Consider the following 21,214-nt stretch of genomic DNA (forward strand, 5'->3'; position numbering starts at 1 on the left):
TGGTTTGAGAGTACCAAGTGGCTCCTGCAATCTTCCATCCAGAAGCGGGACAGCTTACTTTTGTTTCCCAGGGAAACGGGCCGAGGTATTTGTCTGGGGGCCTATGGCTGGGAGTGACCGGCTGGCTACTGAAAAGCTACGATAGGCAGGATGGTTACCAGACTCATGGTGCCACCAGTGCCAAGTCGGGCTGGTTTGATAATACTAAATAGCTCCTGCAATCTGCCATCCAGACGCGGGGCAGCGGATTTTTGTTTGCTGGAGAAATGTTCCGTGGTTTTTTTTGGGGGTATATGACTGGACGTGGCCGGCTGGCTCCTTAAAAAGCTCTATACGCAGGATTGTTCCCTGACCCAAGGTGGCATCAGTGCCAAGTCGGGCTGTTTTCGTAGTACCAAGTGCGTCCTGCAATTTGCCATCCAGAAGCGGGGCAGCCTACTTTTGTTTGCCAGGGAAACGTGCCGAGGTATTTGTCTGGAGGCCTATGGCTGGGAGTGAGCTGCTGGCTCCTAAAAAGCTACGATAGGCAGGATGGTGACCAGACCCATGGTGGCACCAGTGCCAAGTTGGGCTGGTTTGATAGTACCAAGTGGCTCCTGCAATCTGCCATCAAGAAGTTTGCAGGCGAGTTTTGTTTTCCAGGGAAAAGCGCCGTTGTTTTTGTTTAGAGGCCTGTGGCTGGGAGTGGCCGCCTGTCCTCGTAGAATCTACGTTACGCAGCATGGTTCCCAGAGCCAAGGTGGCACCAGGGCCAAGTCGGGCTGGTTTGTAAGTACCAAGTGCATCCTGCAATCTGCCATCCAAAAGCGGGGCAGCTTACTTTTGTTTGCCAGGGAAACGGGCCGAGGTTTGTGTCCAGGGGCCTATGGCAGGGAGTGACCGGCTGGCTCCTGAAAAGCTACGATAGGCAGGATGTTTACCAGACCCATGGTGGCACCAGTGCCAAGTTGGGCTGATTTGATAGTACCAAGTGGCTCCTGCAATCTGCCATCCAGAATTGGGGTAGCTTACTTTTGTTTTCCAGGGAAACGGGCCGAGGTTTGTGTCTGGGGGTCTATGGCTGGGAGTGACCGGCTGGCTCCTGAAAAGCTACGATAGGCAGGATGGTTCCCAGACCAGAGGTGGCACCAGTGCCAAGTTGGGCTGGTTTGATAGTACCAAGTGGCTCCTGCAATCTGCCATCAAAAAGTTGGCAGGCGAATTTTGTTTTCCAGGGAAAAGCGCCGTTGTTTGTGTTTGGGGGCCTGTGGCTGGGAGTGGCCGGCTGGCTCCTTAGAATCCACGATATGCAGGATTGTTCCCCGACCCAAGGTGGCACCAGTGCCAAGTCGGGCTGGTTTGATGGTGCAAAGTGGCTCCTGCAATCTGCCATCCAGACGCGGGGCAGCGGATTTTTGTTTCCAAGAGAAATAGTCCGTGGTTTGTTTTTGGGGGTTTATGGCTGGGCGTGGCCGTCTGGCTCCTTAAAAAGCTCGATATGCAGGATGGTTCCCTGACACAAGGTGGCACCAGGGCCACGTCGGGCGGTGTTCGTAGTACTAAGGGCGTCCTAAAATTTGCCATCCAGAAGAGGGGCAGTTGAGTTTTGTTTGCCAGAGAAAAGGGCCGTGGTTTGTTTTTGGGGGCATATGGCTGAGAGTGGCCGGCTGGCCCCTGAAAATCCACGATAGGCAGGATGGTTCCCAGACCTGAGGTGGCACCAGTGCCAAGTCGGGCTGGTTTGATAGTACTAAGCAGCTCCTGCAATCTGCCATGCAGAAGCGGGGCAGCTTACTTTTGTTTGCCAGGGAAACGGGCCGAGGATTGTGTCTAGGGGCCTCTGGCTGGGGGTGGCTGGCTGGCTCCTGAAAAGCTACGATAGGCAGGATGGTGACCAGACCCATGGTGGCACCAGTGCCAAGTTGGGCTGGTTTGATAGTACCAAGTGGCTCCTGCAATCTGCCATCAAAAAGTTGGCAGGCGAGTTGTGTTTTCCAGGGAAAAGCGCCGTTGTTTGTGTTTGGGGGCCTGTGGCTGGGAGTGGCCGGCTGGCTCCTTAGAACCCACGATACGCAGGATGGTTCCCAGACCTGAGGTGGCACCAGTGCCAAGTTGGGCTGGTTTGATGGTGCAAAGTGGCTCCTGCAATCTGCCATGCAGAAGCGGGGCAGCTTACTTTTGTTTGCCAGGGAAACGGGCCGAAATATTTGTCTGGGGGCCTCTGGATTGGGGTGGCTGGCTGGCTCCTGAAAAGCTACGATAGGCAGGATGGTGACCAGACCCATGGTGGCACCAGTGCCAAGTTGGGCTGGTTTGATAGTACCAAGTGGCTCCTGCAATCTGCCATCAAAAGTTTGGCAGGCGAGTTTTGTTTTCCAGGGAAAAGCACCGTTGTGCGTGTTTTGGGGCCTGTGGCTGGGAGTGGCCAGCTGGCTCCTTAGAATCCACGATACGCAGGATGGTTCCCAGACCCAAGGTGGCACCAGTGCCAAGTCGGGCTTGTTTGTTAGTACCAAGTGGTTCCTGCAATCTGCCATCCAGAAGCGGGGCAGCTGAATTTTGTTTGCCAGAGAAAAAGGCTGTTGTTTGTGTTTCGGGGCCTGTGGCTGGCAGTGGCCGGCTGGCTCCTGAAAATCCATGATACGCAGGATGGTTCCCAGACCCAAGGTGGCATCAGTGCCAAGTAGGGCTGGTTTCATAGTACCCAGTGGCTCCTGCAATCTGCCATCCAGAAGAGGGGCAGTTGAGTTTTGTTTTCCAGAGAAAAGGGCCGTGGTTTGTGTTTGGGGCCTATGGCTGAGAGTGACCGGCTGGCCCCTGAAAATCCACGATAGGAAGGATGGTTCCCAGATCCAAGGTGGCAGCAGTGCCATGTTGTTCTGGTGTGATAGTCCCAAGTGGCTCCTGCAATCTGCCATCCAGAAGCGGGGCAGCTGAGTTTTGTTTGCCAGAGAAAAAGGCTTTGGTTTGTATTTGGGGGCCTGTGGCTGGGAGTGTTCGGCTGGCTCCTGACAACCCACAATACGCAGGATGGTTCCCAGACCCAAGGTGGCACCAGTGCCAAGTCGGGCTGTTTTTATAGTACCAAGTGCGTCCTGCAATTTGCCATCCAGAAGAGGGGCAGTTGAGTTTTGTTTGCCAGAGAATAGCGCCGTTGTTTGTGTTTGGGGGCTTGTGGCTGGTAGTGGCCGACTGGCTCCTTAGAATCTGTGTTACGCAGCATGGTTCCCAGACCCAAGGTGGCACCAGTGCCAAGTTGGGCTGGTTTGATAGTACCAAGTGGCTCCTGCAATCTGCCATCCAGAAGCGGGGCAGCTTACTTTTGTTTGCCAGGGAAACGGGCCGAGGTTTGTGACTGGGGACCTATGGCTGGGAGTGACCGGCTGGCTCCTGAAAATCTACAATAGGCAGGATGGTTACCAGACCCATGGTGGCACCAGTGCCAAGTTGGGCTGGTTTGATAGTACCAAGTGGCTCCGGCAATCTGCCATCAAAAAGTTGGCAGGCGAGTTTTGTTTTCCAGGGAAAAGCGCCATTGTTTGTATTTGGGGGCCTGTGGCTGGGAGTGGCCGGCTGGCTCCTTTGAACCCACGATACGCAGGATGGTTCCCAGACCCAAGGTGGCACCAGTGCCAAGTCGGGCTGGTTTGATACTACCAAGTGCGTCCTACAATCTGCCATCCAGAAGCGGGGCAGCTTACTTTTGTTTGCCAGGGAAACGGGCCGTGGGTTTTGATTGGGGGCATATAGCTGAGAGTGGCCGGCTGGCTCCTGAAAATCCACGCTAGGCAGCATGGTTCCCAGATGCAAGGTGGCACCAGTGCCAAGTCAGGCTGGTTTGATGGTGCAAAGTGTCTCCTGCAATCTGCCATCCAGAAGCGGGGCAGCTGATTTTTGTTTGCCAGAGAAAAATTCCGTGGATTGTTTTTGGGGGCATATTGCTGGGAGTGGCCGGCTGGCTCCTTAAAATGCTCGATACGCATGATGGTTCCCAGGCCCAAGGTGTCACCACTACCAAGTCGGCCTGCGGTTTTAGTATCAAGTTCATCCTGCAATTTGCCATCCAGAAGAGGGGCAGTTGAGTTTTGTTTGCCAGAGAAACGGGCCGAGGTTTCTGTTTGGGGACATATGGCTGAGAGTGGCCGGCTGGCCCCTGAATATCCACGATACACAGCATGGTTCCCAGATCCAAGGTGGCACCAGTGCCAAGTCGGGCTGGTTTGATAGTACCAAGTGTCTCCTGCAATCTGCCATCCAGAAGCAGGGCAGCTTACTTTTGTTTGCCAGAGAAATAGGCCTAGGTTTTTGTTTGGGGGCCTGTGGCTAGGAGTGGCAGGCTGGCTCCTAAGAATCCACGATACGCAGGATGTTTCCCAGACCCAAGGTGGCACCAGTGCCAAGTCGGGCTGGTTTGATAGTACCAAGTGGCTCCTGCAAACTCCATCAAAAAGTTGGCAGGCGTGTTTTGTTTTCCAGGGAACAGCGCCGTTGATTTTGTTTGGGGGCCTGTGGCTGGGAGTGGCCGGCTGGCTCCTTAGAATCCACGATACGCAGGATGGTTCCCAGACCCAAGGTGGCACCAGTGCCAAGTCGGGCTGGTTTGATTACACCAAGTGGCTCCTGCAATCTGCCATCCAGAAGTGAGGCAGCTAAGTTTTGTTTGCGAGAAAAAAGGGCCGTGGTTTTTGTTGGGGGCCTGTGGCTGGGAGTAGCCGGCTGGCTCCTTAAAATCCACGATAGGCAGGATGGTTCCCAGACCCAAGGTGGCACCAGTGCCAAGTCGGGCTGGTTTGATAGTACCAAGTGGCTCCTGCAATCTGCCATCCAGAAGCGGGGCAGCTGAGTTTTGTTTGCCAGAGAAAAAGGCTGTGGTTTGTGTTTGGGGGCCTGTGGCTGGCAGTGGCCGGCTGGCTCCTGAAAATCCACGATACGCAGCATGGTTCCCAGACCCAAGGTGGCACCAGTGCCAAGTGGGTCTCGTTTGACAGTGTCAAGTGCCTCCTGCAATCTCCCATCCAGAAGCGGGGCGGCTGAGTTTTTTTTGCCAGGGAAACGGACCTTTGTTTTTGATTGGGCTCTGTGGCTGAGAGTGGTCGGCTGTCTCCTGACAATCCACAATACGCAGGATGGTTCCCAGACCCAAGGTGGCACCAGTGCCAAGTCGGGCTGGTTTGATAGTACCAAGTGTCTCCTGCAATCTGCCATCCAGAAGCGGGGCAGCTGAGTTTTGTTTGCCAGAGAAAAGGGCCGTGGGTTGTGTTTGGGGGCATATGGCTGGGAGTGGCCACCTGGCTCCTTAAAATGCACGATACGCCGCATGGTAACCAGACGCAAGGTGGCACCAGTGCCAAGTCAGGCTGTTTTTGTAGTACCCAGTGGCTCCTGCAATTTGCCATCCAGAAGCGGGGCAGTTGAATTTTGTTTGCTAGAGAAAAGGGCTGTGGTTTGTGTTTGGGGGCCTATGGCTGAGAGTGGCCGGCTGGCCCCTGAAAATCAACGATAGGCAGGATGGTTCCCAGATCCAAGGTGGCACCAGTGCCAAGTAAGGCTGGTTGTATGGTTCAAAGTGACTCCTGCAATCTGCCATCCAGAAGCGGGACAGCTGAGTTTTTTTTGCCAGAGAAAAGGTCCATGGTTTCTTTTTGGGGCATACGGCATGGAATTGCCGGCTGGCTCCTTAAAATGCTCGATACGCAGGATGGTTCCCAGAGCCAAGGTGGCACCACTGCCAAGTCGGGCTCTTTTTGTAGTACCAAGTGCGTCCTGCAATTTGCCATCCAGAAGAGGGGCAGTTGAGTTTTGTTTGCCAGAGAAAAGGGCCGAGGTTTGTGTTTGGGGGCATATGGCTGGGAATGACCGGCTGGCCCCTGAAAATCCACGATACGCCGGATGGTTCCCAGATCCAAGGTGGTACCATTACCAAGTCGGGCTGGTTTGATAGTCCCAAGTGGCTCCTGCAAACTGCCATCCAGAAGCGGGGCAGCTGAGTTTTGTTTGCCAGGGAAATGGGCCGTTGTTTGTGTTTGGGTGCCTGTGGCTGGGAGTGTTCGGCTGGTTCCTGAATATGTACGATACGCAGGATTGTTCCCAGATCCAAGGTGGCAGCAGTGCCATGTTGTGCTGGTGTGATAGTCCCAAGTGGCTCCTGCAATCTGCCATCCAGAAGTGGGGCAGCTGATTTTTGTTTGCCAGAGAAAAGGTCCGTGGTTTGTTTTTGGGGGCATATGGCTGAGAGTGGCCGGCTGGCCCCTGAAAATCCACGATACACAGGATGGTTCCCAGATCCAAGGTGGCACCTGTGCCAAGTCGGGCTGATTTGATAGTACTAAGTAGCTCCTGCAATCTGCCATGCAGAAGCGGGGCAGCTTACTTTTGTTTGCCAGGGAAACGGGCCGAGGTTTGTGTTTGGGGGCCTATGGCTGAGAGTGACCGGCTGGCTCCTGAAAATCCATGATACGCAGCATGGTTCCCAGACCCAAGGTGGCACCAGTGCCAAGTGGGGCTGGTTTCACAGTGTCAAGTGCCTCCTGCAATCTCCCATCCAGAAGCGGGGCAGCTGAGTTTTGTTTGCCTGTGAAACGGGCCGTTGTTTTTAATTGGGGTCTGTGGCCGAGAGTGTTCGGCTGGCTCCTGACAACCCACAATACGCAGGATGGTTCCCAGACCCAAGGTGGCACCAGTGCCAAGTCGGGCTGTTTTTATAGTACCAAGTGCGTCCTGCAATTTGCCATCCAGAAGAGGGGAAGTTGAGTTTTGTTTGCCAGAGAATAGCGCCGTTGTTTGTGTTTGGGGGCTTGTGGCTGGGAGTGGCCGACTGGCTCCTTAGAATCTGTGTTACGCAGCATGGTTCCCAGACCCAAGGTGGCACCAGTGCCAAGTTGGGCTGGTTTGATAGTACCAAGTGGCTCCTGCAATCTGCCATCCAGAAGCGGGGCAGCTTACTTTTGTTTGCCAGGGAAACGGGCCGAGGTTTGTGACTGGGGACCTATGGCTGGGAGTGACCGGCTGGCTCCTGAAAAGCTACAATAGGCAGGATGGTTACCAGACCCATGGTGGCAGCAGTGCCAAGTTGGGCTGATTTGATAGTACCAAGTGGCTCCTGCAATCTGCCATCAAAAAGTTGGCAGGCGAGTTTTGTTTTCCAGGGAAAAGCGCCATTGTTTGTATTTGGGGGCCTGTGGCTGGGAGTGGCCGGCTGGCTCCTTTGAACCCACGATACGCAGGATGGTTCCCAGACCCAAGGTGGCACCAGTGCCAAGTTGGGCTGGTTTGATACTACCAAGTGCGTCCTGCAATCTGCCATCCAGAAGCGGGGCAGCTTAATTTTGTTTGCCAGGGAAACGGGCCGTGGGTTTTGTTTGGGGGCATATAGCTGAGAGTGGCCGGCTGGCTCCTGAAAATCCACGCTAGGCAGCATGGTTCCCAGATGCAAGGTGGCACCAGTGCCAAGTCAGGCTGGTTTGATGGTGCAAAGTGGCTCCTGCAATCTGCCATCCAGAAGCGGGGCAGCTGATTTTTGTTTGCCAGAGAAAAATTCCGTGGATTGTTTTTGGGGGCATATTGCTGGGAGTGGCCGGCTGGCTCCTTAAAATGCTCGATACGCATGATGGTTCCCAGGCCCAAGGTGTCACCACTACCAAGTCGGCCTGCGGTTTTAGTATCAAGTTCATCCTGCAATTTGCCATCCAGAAGAGGGGCAGTTGAGTTTTGTTTGCCAGAGAAACGGGCCGAGGTTTCTGTTTGGGGACATATGGCTGAGAGTGGCCAGCTGGCCCCTGAATATCCACGATACACAGCATGGTTCCCAGATCCAAGGTGGCACCAGTGCCAAGTCGGGCTGGTTTGATAGTACCAAGTGTCTCCTGCAATCTGCCATCCAGAAGCAGGGCAGCTTACTTTTGTTTGCCAGAGAAATAGGCCTAGGTTTTTGTTTGGGGGTCTGTGGCTAGGAGTGGCCGGCTGGCTCCTAAGAATCCACGATACGCAGGATGTTTCCCAGACCCAAGGTGGCACCAGTGCCAAGTCGGGCTGGTTTGATAGTACCAAGTGGCTCCTGCAAACTCCATCAAAAAGTTGGCAGGCGTGTTTTGTTTTCCAGGGAACAGCGCCGTTGATTTTGTTTGGGGGCCTGTGGCTGGGAGTGGCCGGCTGGCTCCTTAGAATCCACGATACGCAGGATGGTTCCCAGACCCAAGGTGGCACCAGTGCCAAGTCGGGCTGGTTTGATTACACCAAGTGGCTCCTGCAATCTGCCATCCAGAAGTGAGGCAGCTAAGTTTTGTTTGCGAGAAAAAAGGGCCGTGGTTTTTGTTGGGGGCCTGTGGCTGGGAGTAGCCGGCTGGCTCCTTAAAATCCACGATAGGCAGGATGGTTCCCAGACCCAAGGTGGCACCAGTGCCAAGTCGGGCTGGTTTGATAGTACCAAGTGGCTCCTGCAATCTGCCATCCAGAAGCGGGGCAGCTGAGTTTTGTTTGCCAGAGGAAAAGGCTGTGGTTTGTGTTTGGGGGCCTGTGGCTGGCAGTGGCCGGCTGGCTCCTGAAAATCCACGATACGCAGCATGGTTCCCAGACCCAAGGTGGCACCAGTGCCAAGTGGGGCTCGTTTGACAGTGTCAAGTGCCTCCTGCAATCTCCCATCCAGAAGCGGGGCAGCTGAGTTTTTTTTGCCAGGGAAACGGACCTTTGTTTTTGATTGGGCTCTGTGGCCGAGAGTGGTCGGCTGTCTCCGGACAATCCACAATACGCAGGATGGTTCCCAGACCCAAGGTGGCACCAGTGCCAAGTCGGGCTGGTTTGATAGTACCAAGTGTCTCCTGCAATCTGCCATCCTGAAGCGGGGCAGCTGAGTTTTGTTTGCCAGAGAAAAGGGCCGTGGGTTGTGTTTGGGGGCATATGGCTGGGAGTGGCCACCTGGCTCCTTAAAATGCACGATACGCCGCATGGTAACCAGACGCAAGGTGGCACCAGTGCCAAGTCAGGCTGTTTTTGTAGTACCCAGTGGCTCCTGCAATTTGCCATCCAGAAGCGGGGCAGTTGAATTTTGTTTGCTAGAGAAAAGGGCTGTGGTTTGTGTTTGGGGGCCTATGGCTGAGAGTGGCCGGCTGGCCCCTGAAAATCAACGATAGGCAGGATGGTTCCCAGATCCAAGGTGGCACCAGTGCCAAGTAAGGCTGGTTGTATGGTTCAAAGTGACTCCTGCAATCTGCCATCCAGAAGCGGGACAGCTGAGTTTTTTTTGCCAGAGAAAATGTCCATGGTTTCTTTTTGGGGCATACGGCTGGGAATTGCCGGCTGGCTCCTTAAAATGCTCGATACGCAGGATGGTTCCCAGAGCCAAGGTGGCACCAGTGCCACGTCGGGCGGTTTTCGTAGTACAAAGTGCGTCCTAAAATTTGCCATCCAGAAGAGGGGCAGTTGAGTTTTGTTTGCCAGAGAAAAGGGCCGTGGTTTGTTTTTGGGGGCATATGGCTGAGAGTGGCCGGCTGGCTCCTGAAAAGCTACGATAGGCAGGATGTTTACCAGACCCATTGTGGCACCAGTGCCAAGTTGGGCTGATTTGATAGTACCAAGTGCCTCCTGCAATCTGCCATCCAGAATCGGGGTAGCTTACTTTTGTTTTCCAGGGAAACGGGCCGAGGTTTGTGTCTGGGGGTCTATGGTTGGGAGTGGCCGGCTGGCTCCTTAGAAACCACGATACGCAGCATGGTTCCCAGACAAGAGGTGCCACCAGTGCCAAGTTGGGCTGGTTTGATACTACCAAGTGGTTCCTGCAATCTGCCATCCAGAAGCGGGGCAGCTTACTTTTGTTTGCCAGGGAAAAGCGCCGTTGTTTGTGTTTGGGGGCCTGTGGCTGGGAGTGGCCGGCTGGCTGCTTAGAATCCACGATACGCAGGATGGTTTCCAGACGTGAGGTGGCGCCAGTGCCAAGTCGGGCTGGTTTGATAGTACCAAGTGCGTCCTGCAATCTGCCATCCAGAAGCGGGGCAGCTTACTTTTGTTTGCCAGGGAAACGGGCCGAGGTTTGTGTCTCGGGGCCTATGGCAGGGAGTGACCGGCGGGCTCCTGAAAGCTACGATAGGCAGGATGGTGACCAGACCCATGGTGGCACCAGTGCCAAGTTGGGCTGGTTTGATAGTACCAAGTGGCTCCTGCAATCTGACATCAAAAAGTTGGCAGGCGAGTTTTGTTTTCCAGGGAAAAGCGCCGTTGTTTGTGTTTGGGGGCCTGTGGTTGGGAGTGGCCGGCTGGCTCCTTAGACACCACGATACGCAGGATGGTTCCCAGACCAGAGGTGGCACCAGTGCCAAGTCGGGCTGGTTTGATAGTACCAAGTGGCTCCTGCAATCTGCCATCCAGAAGCGGGGCAGCTTACTTTTGTTTGCCACGGAAACGGGCCGTTGTTTGTGTTTGGGGGCCTGTGGCTGGGAGTGGCCGACTGGCTCCTTAGAATCCACGATACGCAGGATGGTTCCCAGACCAGAGGTGGCACCAGTGCCAAGTTGGGCTGTTTTGATAGTACCAAGTGGTTCCTGCAATCTGCCATCCAGAAGCAGGGCAGCTTACTTTTGTTTGCCAGGGAAACGGGCCGAGGTTTTTGTCTGGGGGCCTATGGCTGCGAGTGACCGGCTGGCTCCTGAAAAGCTACGATAGGCAGGATGGTGACCAGACCCATGGTGGCACCAGTCCCAAGTTGGGCTGGTTTGATAGTACCAAGTGGCTCCTGCAATCTGCCATCAAAATTTGGCAGGCGAGTTTTTTTTTCCAGGGAAAAGCGCCGTTGTTGTGTTTAGGGGCCTGTGGCTGGGAGTGGCCGGCTGGCTCCTTAGAATCCACCATACGCAGGATGGTTCCCAGACCCAAGGTGGCACCAGTGCCTAGTCGGGATAGTTTGATGGTGCAAAGTGGCTCCTGCAATCTGCCATCCAGAAGCGGGGCAGCTTACTTTTGTTTGCCAGGGAAAAGGGCCGAGCTTTGTGTCTCGGGGCCTATGGCTGGGAGTGACCGGCTGGCTCCTGAAAAGCTACGATAATCAGGATGGTGACCAGACCCAAGGTGGCACCAGTGCCAAGTTGGGCTGGTTTGATAGTACCAAGTGGCTCCTGCAATCTGCCATCAAAAAGTTGGCAGGCGAGTTTTGTTTTCCAGGGAAAAGCGCCGTTGTTTGTGTTTGGGAGCCTGTGGCTGGGAGTGGCCGGCTGGCTCTTTAGAATCCACGATACGCAGGATGGTTCCCAGACCAGTGGTGGCACCAGTGCCAAGTCGGGCTGGTTTGATAGTAACAAGTGCGTCCTCCAATCTGCCATCCAGAAGCGGGGCAGCTTACTTTTGTTTTCCAGGGAAACGGGCCGAGGTTTTTGTCTGGGGGCCTATGGCTGGGAGTGACCGGCTGGCTCGTGAAAAGCTACGATAGGCAGGATGGTGACCAGACCCATGGCGGCACCAGTGCCAAGTTGGGCTGGTTTGATAGTACCAAGTGGCTCCTGCAATCTGCCATCAAAAAGTTGGCAGGCGAGTTTTGTTTTCCAGGGAAAAGCGCCGTTGTTTGTGTTTGGGGGCCTGTGGCTGGGATTGGCCGGCTGGCTCCTTAGAATCCACGATACGCAGGATGGTTCCCAGACCAGAGGTGGCACCAGTGCCAAGTCGGGCTGGTTTGATAGTACCAAGTGGCTCCTGCAATCTGCCATCCAGAAGCGGGGCAGCTTACTTTTGTTTGCCAGGGAAACGGGCCGAGCTTTGTGTCTGGGGGCCTATGGCTGGGAGTGACCGGCTGGCTCCTGAAAAGCTACGATAGGCAGGATGGTGACCAGACCCATGGTGGCACCAGTGCCAAGTTGGGCTGGTTTGATAGTACCAAGTGTCTCCTGCAATCTGCCATCAAAAAGTTGGCAGGCAAGTTTTCTTTACCAGGGAAAAGCGCCGTTGTTTTTGTTTGGGGGCCTATGGCTGGGAGTGGCCGGCTTGCTCCTTAGAATCCACGATACGCAGGATGGTTCCTAGACTTGACGTGGCACCAGTGCCAAGTTGGGCTGGTTTGATAGTACCAAGTGCGTCCTGCAATATGCCATCCAGAAGTGGGGTAGCTTACTTTTGTTTGCCAGGGAAACGGGCCGAGGTTTGTGTCTCGGGGCATATGGCTGGGAGTGACCGGCTGGCTCCTGAAAAGCTACGATAGGCAGGATGGTGACCAGACCCATGGTGGCAGCAGTGCCAAGTTGGGCTGGTTTGATAGTACCAAGTGGCTCCTGCAATCTGCCATCAAAAAGTTGGCAGGCGAGTTTGTTATCCAGGGAAAAGCGCCATTGTTTGTGCCTGGGGCCCTATGGCCTGGAGTGGACGGATGGCTAATTAGAACCCACGATACACAGGATGGTTCCCAGACCCATGGTGACACCAGTGCCAAGTTGGGCTGGTTTGATAGTACCAAGTGGATCCTGCAATCTGCCATCCAGAAGCGGGGCAGCTTACTTTTGTTTGCCAGGGAAACGGTCCGAGGATTGTGTCTGGGGGCCTAAGCCTGGAAGTGACCGGCTGGCTCGTGAAAAGCTACGATAGGCAGGATGGTGACCAGACCCATGACGGCACCAGTGCCAAGTTGGGCTGGTTTGATAGTACCAAGTGGCTCCTGCAATCTGCCATCAAAAACTTGGCAGGCGAGTTTTGTTTTCCAGGGAAAAGCGCCGTTGTTTGTGTTTGGGGGCCTGTGGCAGGGAGTGGCCGGCTGGCTCCTTAGAATCCATGATACTCAGCATGGTTCCCAGACCAGAGGTGGCACCAGTGCCAAGTTGGGCTGGTTTGATAGTACCAAGTGGTTGCTGCAATCTGCCATCCAGAAGCGGGGCTGCTTACTTTTGTTTGCCAGGGAAACGGGCCGAGGTTTGTGTCTGGGGGCCTATGGCTGGGAGTGACCGGCTGGCTCCTGAAAAGCTACGATAGGCAGGATGGTGACCAGACCCATGGTGGCACCAGTGCCAAGTTGGGCTGATTTGATAGTACCAAGTGGCTCCTGCAATCTGCCATCAAAATGTTGGCAGGCGAATTTTTTTTTCCAGGGAAAAGCTCCGTTGTTTGTGTTTGGGGGCCTGTGGCAGGGAGTGGCCGTCTGGCTCCTGAAAAGCTACGATAGGCAGGATGGTGACCAGACCCATGGTGGCACCAGTGCCAAGTTGGGCTGGTTTGATAGTAGCAAGTGTCTCCGGCAATCTGCCATCAAAAAGTTGGCAGACGAGTTTTGTTTTCCAGGGAAAAGCGCCGTTGTTTGTGTTTGGGGGCCTGTGGCTGGGAGTGGCCGGCTGGCTGCTTAGAATCTACCATACGCAGGATAGTTCCCAGACCAGAGGTGGCACCAGTGCCAAGTCGGGCTGGTTTGATACTACCAAGTGCGTCCTGCAATCTGCCATCCAGAAGCGGGACAGCTTACTTTTGTTTGTCAGGGAAACGGGCCGAGCTTTGTGTCTCTGGGCCTACGGCTGGGAGTGACTGGCTGGCTCCTGAAAAGCTACGATAGGCAGGATGGTGACCAGACCCATGGTGGCACCAGTGCCAAGTTGGGCTGGTTTGATAGTACCAAGTGGCTCCTGCAATCTGCCATCAAAAAGTTGGCAGGCACGTTTTGTTTTCCAGGGAAAAGCGCCGTTGTTTTTGTTTGGGGGCCTATGGCTGGGAGTGGCCGGCTGGCTCCTTAGAATCCACGATACGCAGGATGGTTCCCAGACCAGAGGTGGCACCAGTGCCAAGTCGGGCTGGTTTGATGGTGAAAAGTGGCTCCTGCAATCTGCCATCCAGAAGCGGGATAACTTACTTTTGTTTGCCAGGGAAACGGGCCGAGCTTTGTGTCTGGGGGCCTATGGCTGGGAGTGACCGGCTGGCTCCTGAAAAGCTACGATAGGCAGGATGGTGACCAGACCCATGGTGGCACCAGTGTCAAGGTGGGCTGGTTTGATAGTACCAAGTGGCTCCGGCAATCTGCCATCAAAATTTGGCAGGCGAGTTTTGTTTTCCAGGGAAAAGCGCCGTTGTTTGTGTTTGGGGGCCTGTGGGTGGGAGTGGCCGGATGGCTAATTAGAATCCACGATACGCAGCATGGTTCCCAGACCTGAGGTGGCACCAGTGCCAAGTCGGGCTAGTTTGATGGTGCAAAGTGGCTCCTGCAATCTGCCATCCAGTAGCGGGGCAGCTTGCTTTTGTTTGCCAGGGAAACGGGCCGAGGTTTGTGTCTGGGGGCCTATGGCTGGGAGTGACCGGCTGGCTCCTGAAAAGCTACGATAGGCAGGATGGTGACCAGACCCATGGTGGCACCAGTGCCAAGTTGGGCTGGTTTGATAGTACCAAGTGGCTCCTGCAATCTGCCATCAAAAAGTTGGCAGGCGAGTTTTGTTTTCCAGGGAAAAGCACCGTTGTTTGTGTTTGGGGGCCTGTGGCTGGGAGTGGCCGGCTGGCTGCTTAGAATCCACGATACGCAGGATGGTTCCCAGACGTGAGGTGGCGCCAGTGCCAAGTCGGGCTGGTTTGATACTACCAAGTGCGTCCTGCAATCTGCCATCCAGAAGCGGGACAGCTTACTTTTGCTTGCCAGGGAAACGGGCCGAGCTTTGTGTCTGGGGGCCTATGGCTGGGAGTGACCGGCTGGCTCCTGAAAAGCTACGATAGGCAGGATGGTGACCAGACCCATGGTGGCACCAGTGCCAAGTTGGGCTGGTTTGATAGTACCAAGTGGCTCCTGCAATCTGCCATCAAAAATTGGCAGGCGAGTTTTGTTTTCCAGGGAAAAGCGCCGTTGTTGTGTTTAGGGGCCTGTGGCTGGGAGTGGCCGGCTGGCTCCTTAGAATCCACCATACGCAGGATGGTTCCCAGACCCAAGGTGGCACCAGTGCCTAGTCGGGATAGTTTGATAGTGCAAAGTGGCTCCTGCAATCTGCCATCCAGAAGCGGGGCAGCTTACTTTTGTTTGCCAGGGAAAAGGGCCGAGCTTTGTGTCTCGGGGCCTATGGCTGGGAGTGACCGGCTGGCTCCTGAAAAGCTACGATAGGCAGGATGGTGACCAGACCCAAGGTGGCACCAGTGCCAAGTTGGGCTTGTTTGATAGTACCAAGAGGCTCCTGCAATCTGCCATCAAAAAGTTGGCAGGCGAGTTTTGTTTTCCAGGGAAAAGCTCCGTTGTTTGTGTTTGGGGGCCTGTGGCTGGGAGTGGCCGGCTGGCTCATTAGAATCCACGATACGCAGGATGGTTCCCAGACTTGTCGTGGCACCAGTGCCAAGTCGGGCTGGTTTGATAGTACCAAGTGGATCCTGCAATCTGCCATCCAGAAGCGGGGCAGCTTACTTTTGTTTGCCAGGGAAACGGGCCGAGGATTTGTCTGGGGGCCTATGGCTGGGAGTGACCGGCTGGCTCCTGAAAAGCTACGATAGGCAGGATGGTGACCAGACCCATGGTGGCAGCAGTGCCAAGTTGGGCTGGTTTGATAGTACCAAGTGGCTCCTGCAATCTGCCATCAAAAAGTTGGCAGGCGAGTTTTGTTTTCCAGGGAAAAGCGCCGTTGTTTGTGTTTGGGAGCCTGTGGCTGGGAGTGGCCGGCTGGCTCTTTAGAATCCACGATACGCAGGATGGTTCCCAGACCAGTGGTGGCACCAGTGCCAAGTCGGGCTGGTTTGATAGTAACAAGTGCGTCCTGCAATCTGCCATCCAGAAGCGGGGCAGCTTACTTTTGTTTTCCAGGGAAACGGGCCGAGGTTTTTGTCTGGGGGCCTATGGCTGGGAGTGACCGGCTGGCTCCTGAAAAGCTACGATAGGCAGGATGGTGACCAGACCCATGGCGGCACCAGTGCCAAGTTGGGCTGGTTTGATAGTACCAAGGGGCTCCTGCAATCTGCCATCAAAAAGTTGGCAGGCGAGTTTTGTTTTCCAGGGAAAAGCGCCGTTGTTTGTGTTTGGGGGCCTGTGGCTGGGAGTGGCCGGCTGGCTCCTTAGAATCCACGATACGCAGGATGGTTCCCAGACTTGTCGTGGCACCAGTGCCAAGTCGGGCTGGTTTGATAGTACCAAGTGGCTCCTGCAATCTGCCATCCAGAAGCGGGGCAGCTTACTTTTGTTTGCCAGGGAAACGGGCCGAGCTTTGTGTCTGGGGGCCTATGGCTGGGAGTGACCGGCTGGCTCCTGAAAAGCTACGATAGGCAGGATGGTGACCAGACCCATGGTGGCACCAGTGCCAAGTTGGGCTGGTTTGATAGTACCAAGTGGCTCCTGCAATCTGCCATCAAAAAGTTGGCAGGCAAGTTTTCTTTACCAGGGAAAAGCGCCGTTGTTTTTGTTTGGGGGCCTATGGCTGGGAGTGACCGGCTGGCTCCTTAGAATCCACGATACGCAGGATGGTTCCTAGACTTGACGTGGCACCAGTGCCAAGTTGGGCTGGTTTGATAGTACCAAGTGCGTCCTGCAATCTGCCATCCAGAAGTGGGGTAGCTTACTTTTGTTTGCCAGGGAAACGGGCCGAGGTTTGTGTCTCGGGGCATATGGCTGGGAGTGACCGGCTGGCTCCTGAAAAGCTACGATAGGCAGGATGGTGACCAGACCCATGGTGGCAGCAGTGCCAAGTTGGGCTGGTTTGATAGTACCAAGTGGCTCCTGCAATCTGCCATCAAAAAGTTGGCAGGCGAGTTTGTTATCCAGGGAAAAGCGCCGTTGTTTGTGCCTGGGGCCCTATGGCCTGGAGTGGACGGATGGCTAATTAGAATCCACGATACACAGGATGGTTCCCAGACCCATGGTGACACCAGTGCCAAGTTGGGCTGGTTTGATAGTACCAAGTGGTTCCTGCAATCTGCCATCCAGAAGCGGGGCAGCTTACTTTTGTTTGCCAGGGAAACGGTCCGAGGATTGTGTCTGGGGGCCTAAGCCTGGAAGTGACCGGCTGGCTCGTGAAAAGCTACGATAGGCAGGATGGTGACCAGACCCATGACGGCACCAGTGCCAAGTTGGGCTGGTTTGATAGTACCAAGTGGCTCCTGCAATCTGCCATCAAAACTTGGCAGGCGAGTTTTGTTTTCCAGGGAAAAGCGCCGTTGTTTGTGTTTGGGGGCCTGTGGCTGGGAGTGGCCGGCTGGCTCCTTAGAATCCACGATACTCAGCATGGTTCCCAGACCAGAGGTGGCACCAGTGCCAAGTTGGGCTGGTTTGATAGTACCAAGTGGTTGCTGCAATCTGCCATCCAGAAGCGGGGCAGCTTACTTTTGTTTGCCAGGGAAACGGGCCGAGGTTTATGTCTGGGGGCCTATGGCTGGGAGTGACCGGCTGGCTCCTGAAAAGCTACGATAGGCAGGATGGTGACCAGACCCATGGTGGCACCAGTGCCAAGTTGGGCTGATTTGATAGTACCAAGTGGCTCCTGCAATCTGCCATCAAAAAGTTGGCAGGCGAATTTTTTTTTCCAGAGAAAAGCGCCGTTGTTTGTGTTTGGGGGCCTGTGGCAGGGAGTGGCCGGCTGGCTCCTGAAAAGCTACGATAGGCAGGATGGTGACCAGACCCATGGTGGCACCAGTGCCAAGTTGGGCTGGTTTGATAGTACCAAGTGGCTCCGGCAATCTGCCATCAAAAAGTTGGCAGACGAGTTTTGTTTTCCAGGGAAAAGCGCCGTTGTTTGTGTTTGGGGGCCTGTGGCTGGGAGTGGCCGGCTGGCTGCTTAGAATCTACCATACGCAGGATGGTTCCCAGACCAGAGGTGGCACCAGTGCCAAGTCGGGCTAGTTTGATGGTGCAAAGTGGCTCCTGCAATCTGCCATCCAGAAGCGGGGCAGCTTGCTTTTGTTTGCCAGGGAAACGGGCCGAGGTTTGTGTCTGGGGGCCTATGGCTGGGAGTGACCGGCTGGCTCCTGAAAAGCTACGATAGGCAGGATGGTGACCAGACCCATGGTGGCACCAGTGCCAAGTTGGGCTGGTTTGATAGTACCAAGTGGCTCCTGCAATCTGCCATCAAAAACTTGGCAGGCGAGTTTTGTTTTCCAGGGAAAAGCGCCGTTGTTTGTGTTTGGGGGCCTGTGGCTGGGAGTGGCCGGCTGGCTGCTTAGAATCCACGATATGCAGGATGGTTCCCAGACGTGAGGTGGCGCCAGTGCCAAGTCGCCTGGTTTGATACTACCAAGTGCGTCCTGCAATCTGCCATCCAGAAGCGGGACAGCTTACTTTTGCTTGCCAGGGAAACGGGCCGAGCTTTGTGTCTGGGGGCCTATGGCTGGGAGTGACCGGCTGGCTCCTGAAAAGCTACGATAGGCAGGATGGTGACCAGACCCATGGTGGCACCAGTGCCAAGTTGGGCTGGTTTGATAGTACCAAGTGGCTCCTGCAATCTGCCATCAAAAAGTTGGCAGGCGAGTTTTGCTTTCCAGGGAAAAGCGCCGTTGTTTGTGTTTGGGGGCCTGTGGGTGGGAGTGGCCGGATGGCTAATTAGAATCCACGATACGCAGGATGGTTCCCAGACCTGAGGTGGCACCAGTGCCAAGTCGGGCTAGTTGGATGGTGCAAAGTGGCTCCTGCAATCTGCCATGCAGAAGCGGGGCAGCTTACTTTTGTTTTCCAGGGAAACGGGCCGAGGTTTGTGTCTGGGGGCCTATGGCTGGGAGTGACCGGCTGGCTCCTGAAAAGCTACGACAGGCAGGATGGTGACCAGACCCATGGTGGCACCAGTGCCAAGTTGGGCTGATTTGATAGTAGCAAGTGGCTCCTGCAATCTGCCATCAAAAAGTCGGCAGGCGAGTTTTGTTTTCCAGGGAAAAGCGCCGTTGTTTGTGTCTGGGGGCCTGTGGCAGGGAGTGACCGGCTGGCTCCTTAGAATCCACGATACGCAGGATGGTTCCCAGACCCAAGGTGGCACCAGTGCCAAGTTGGGCTGGTTTGATAGTACCAAGTGCGTCCTGCAATCTGCCATCCAGAAGCGGGGCAGCTTACTTTTGTTTGCCAGGGAAACGGGTCGAGCTTTGTGTCTGGGGGCCTATGGCTGGGAGTGACCGGCTGGCTCCTGAAAAGCTACGATAGGCAGGATGGTGACCAGACCCATGGTGGCACCAGTGCCAAGTTGGGCTGGTTTGATAGTACCAAGTGGCTCCGGCAATCTGCCATCAAAAAGTTGGCAGGCAAGTTTTGTTTTCCAGGGAAAAGCGCCGTTGTTTTTTTTGGGGGGCCAATGGCTGGGAGTGGCCGGCTGGCTCCTTCGAATCTACGATACGCAGGATGGTTCCCAGACCAGAGGTGGCACCAGTGCCAAGTCGGGCTGGTTTGATAGTACCAAGTGCGTCCTGCAATCTGCCATCCAGAAGCGGGGTAGCTTACTTTTGTTTGCCCGGGAAACGGGCCGAGGTTTTTGTCTCGGGGCCTATGGCTGGGAGTGACCGGCTGGCTCCTGAAAAGCTACGATAGGCAGGATGTTGACCAGACCCATGGTGGCACAAGTGCCAAGTTCGGCTTGTTTGATAGTACCAAGTGGCTCCTGCAATCTGCCATCAAAATGTTGGCAGGCGAATTTTGCTTTCCAGGGAAAAGCGCCGTTGTTTGTGTTTGGGGGCCTGTGGCAGGGAGTGGCCGGCTGGCTCCTGAAAAGCTACGATAGGCAGGATGGTGACCAGATCCAAGGTGGCACCTGTGCCAAGTCGGGCTGATTTGATAGTACTAAGTAGCTCCTGCAATCTGCCATGCAGAAGCGGGGCAGCTTACTTTTGTTTGCCAGGGAAACGGGACGAGGTTTGTGTTTGGGGGCCTATGGCTGAGAGTGACCGGCTGGCTCCTGAAAATCCATGATACGCAGCATGGTTCCCAGACCCAAGGTGGCACCAGTGCCAAGTGGGGCTGGTTTCACAGTGTCAAGTGCCTCCTGCAATCTCCCATCCAGAAGCGGGGCAGCTGAGTTTTGTTTGCCTGTGAAACGGGCCGTTGTTTTTAATTGGGGTCTGTGGCCGAGAGTGTTCGGCTGGCTCCTGACAACCCACAATACGCAGGATGGTTCCCAGACCCAAGGTGGCACCAGTGCCAAGTCGGGCTGTTTTTATAGTACCAAGTGCGTCCTGCAATTTGCCATCCAGAAGAGGGGCAGTTGAGTTTTGTTTGCCAGAGAATAGCACCGTTGTTTGTGTTTGGGGGCTTGTGGCTGGGAGTGGCCGACTGCCTCCTTAGAATCTGTGTTACGCAGCATGGTTCCCAGACCCAAGGTGGCACCAGTGCCAAGTTGGGCTGGTTTGATAGTACCAAGTGGCTCCTGCAATCTGCCATCCAGAAGCGGGGCAGCTTACTTTAGTTTGCCAGGGAAACGGGCCGAGGTTTGTGACTGGGGACCTATGGCTGGGAGTGACCGGCTGGCTCCTGAAAAGTTACAATAGGCAGGATGGTTACCAGACCCATGGTGGCACCAGTGCCAAGTTGGGCTGGTTTGATAGTACCAAGTGGCTCCTGTAATCTGCCATCAAAAAGTTGGCAGGCGAGTTTTGTTTTCCAGGGAAAAGCGCCATTGTTTGTATTTGGGGGCCTGTGGCTGGGAGTGGCCGGCTGGCTCCTTTGAACCCACGATACGCAGGATGGTTCCCAGACCCAAGGTGGCACCAGTGCCAAGTCGGGCTGGTTTGATACTACCAAGTGCGTCCTGCAATCTGCCATCCAGAAGCGGGGCAGCTTAATTTTGTTTGCCAGGGAAACGGGCCGTGGGTTTTGTTTGGGGGCATATAGCTGAGAGTGGCCGGCTGGCTCCTGAAAATCCACGCTAGGCAGCATGGTTCCCAGATGCAAGGTGGCACCAGTGCCAAGTCGGGCTGGTTTGATGGTGCAAAGTGGCTCCTGCAATCTGCCATCCAGAAGCGGGGCAGCTGATTTTTGTTTGCCAGAGAAAAATTCCGTGGATTGTTTTTGGGGGCATATTGCTGGGAGTGGCCGGCTGGCTCCTTAAAATGCTCGATACGCATGATGGTTCCCAGGCCCAAGGTGTCACCACTACCAAGTCGGCCTGCGGTTTTAGTATCAAGTTCATCCTGCAATTTGCCATCCAGAAGAGGGGCAGTTGAGTTTTGTTTGCCAGAGAAACGGGCCGAGGTTTCTGTTTGGGGACATATGGCTGAGAGTGGCCAGCTGGCCCCTGAATATCCACGATACACAGCATGGTTCCCAGATCCAAGGTGGCACCAGTGCCAAGTTGGGCTGGTTTGATAGTACCAAGTGGCTCCTGCAATCTGCCATCAAAAATTGGCAGGCGAGTTTTGTTTTCCAGGG

Source organism: Melospiza melodia, chromosome 3 (genome assembly GCF_035770615.1).
Source record: "Melospiza melodia melodia isolate bMelMel2 chromosome 3, bMelMel2.pri, whole genome shotgun sequence".
Lineage (NCBI taxonomy): Eukaryota > Metazoa > Chordata > Aves > Passeriformes > Passerellidae > Melospiza > Melospiza melodia.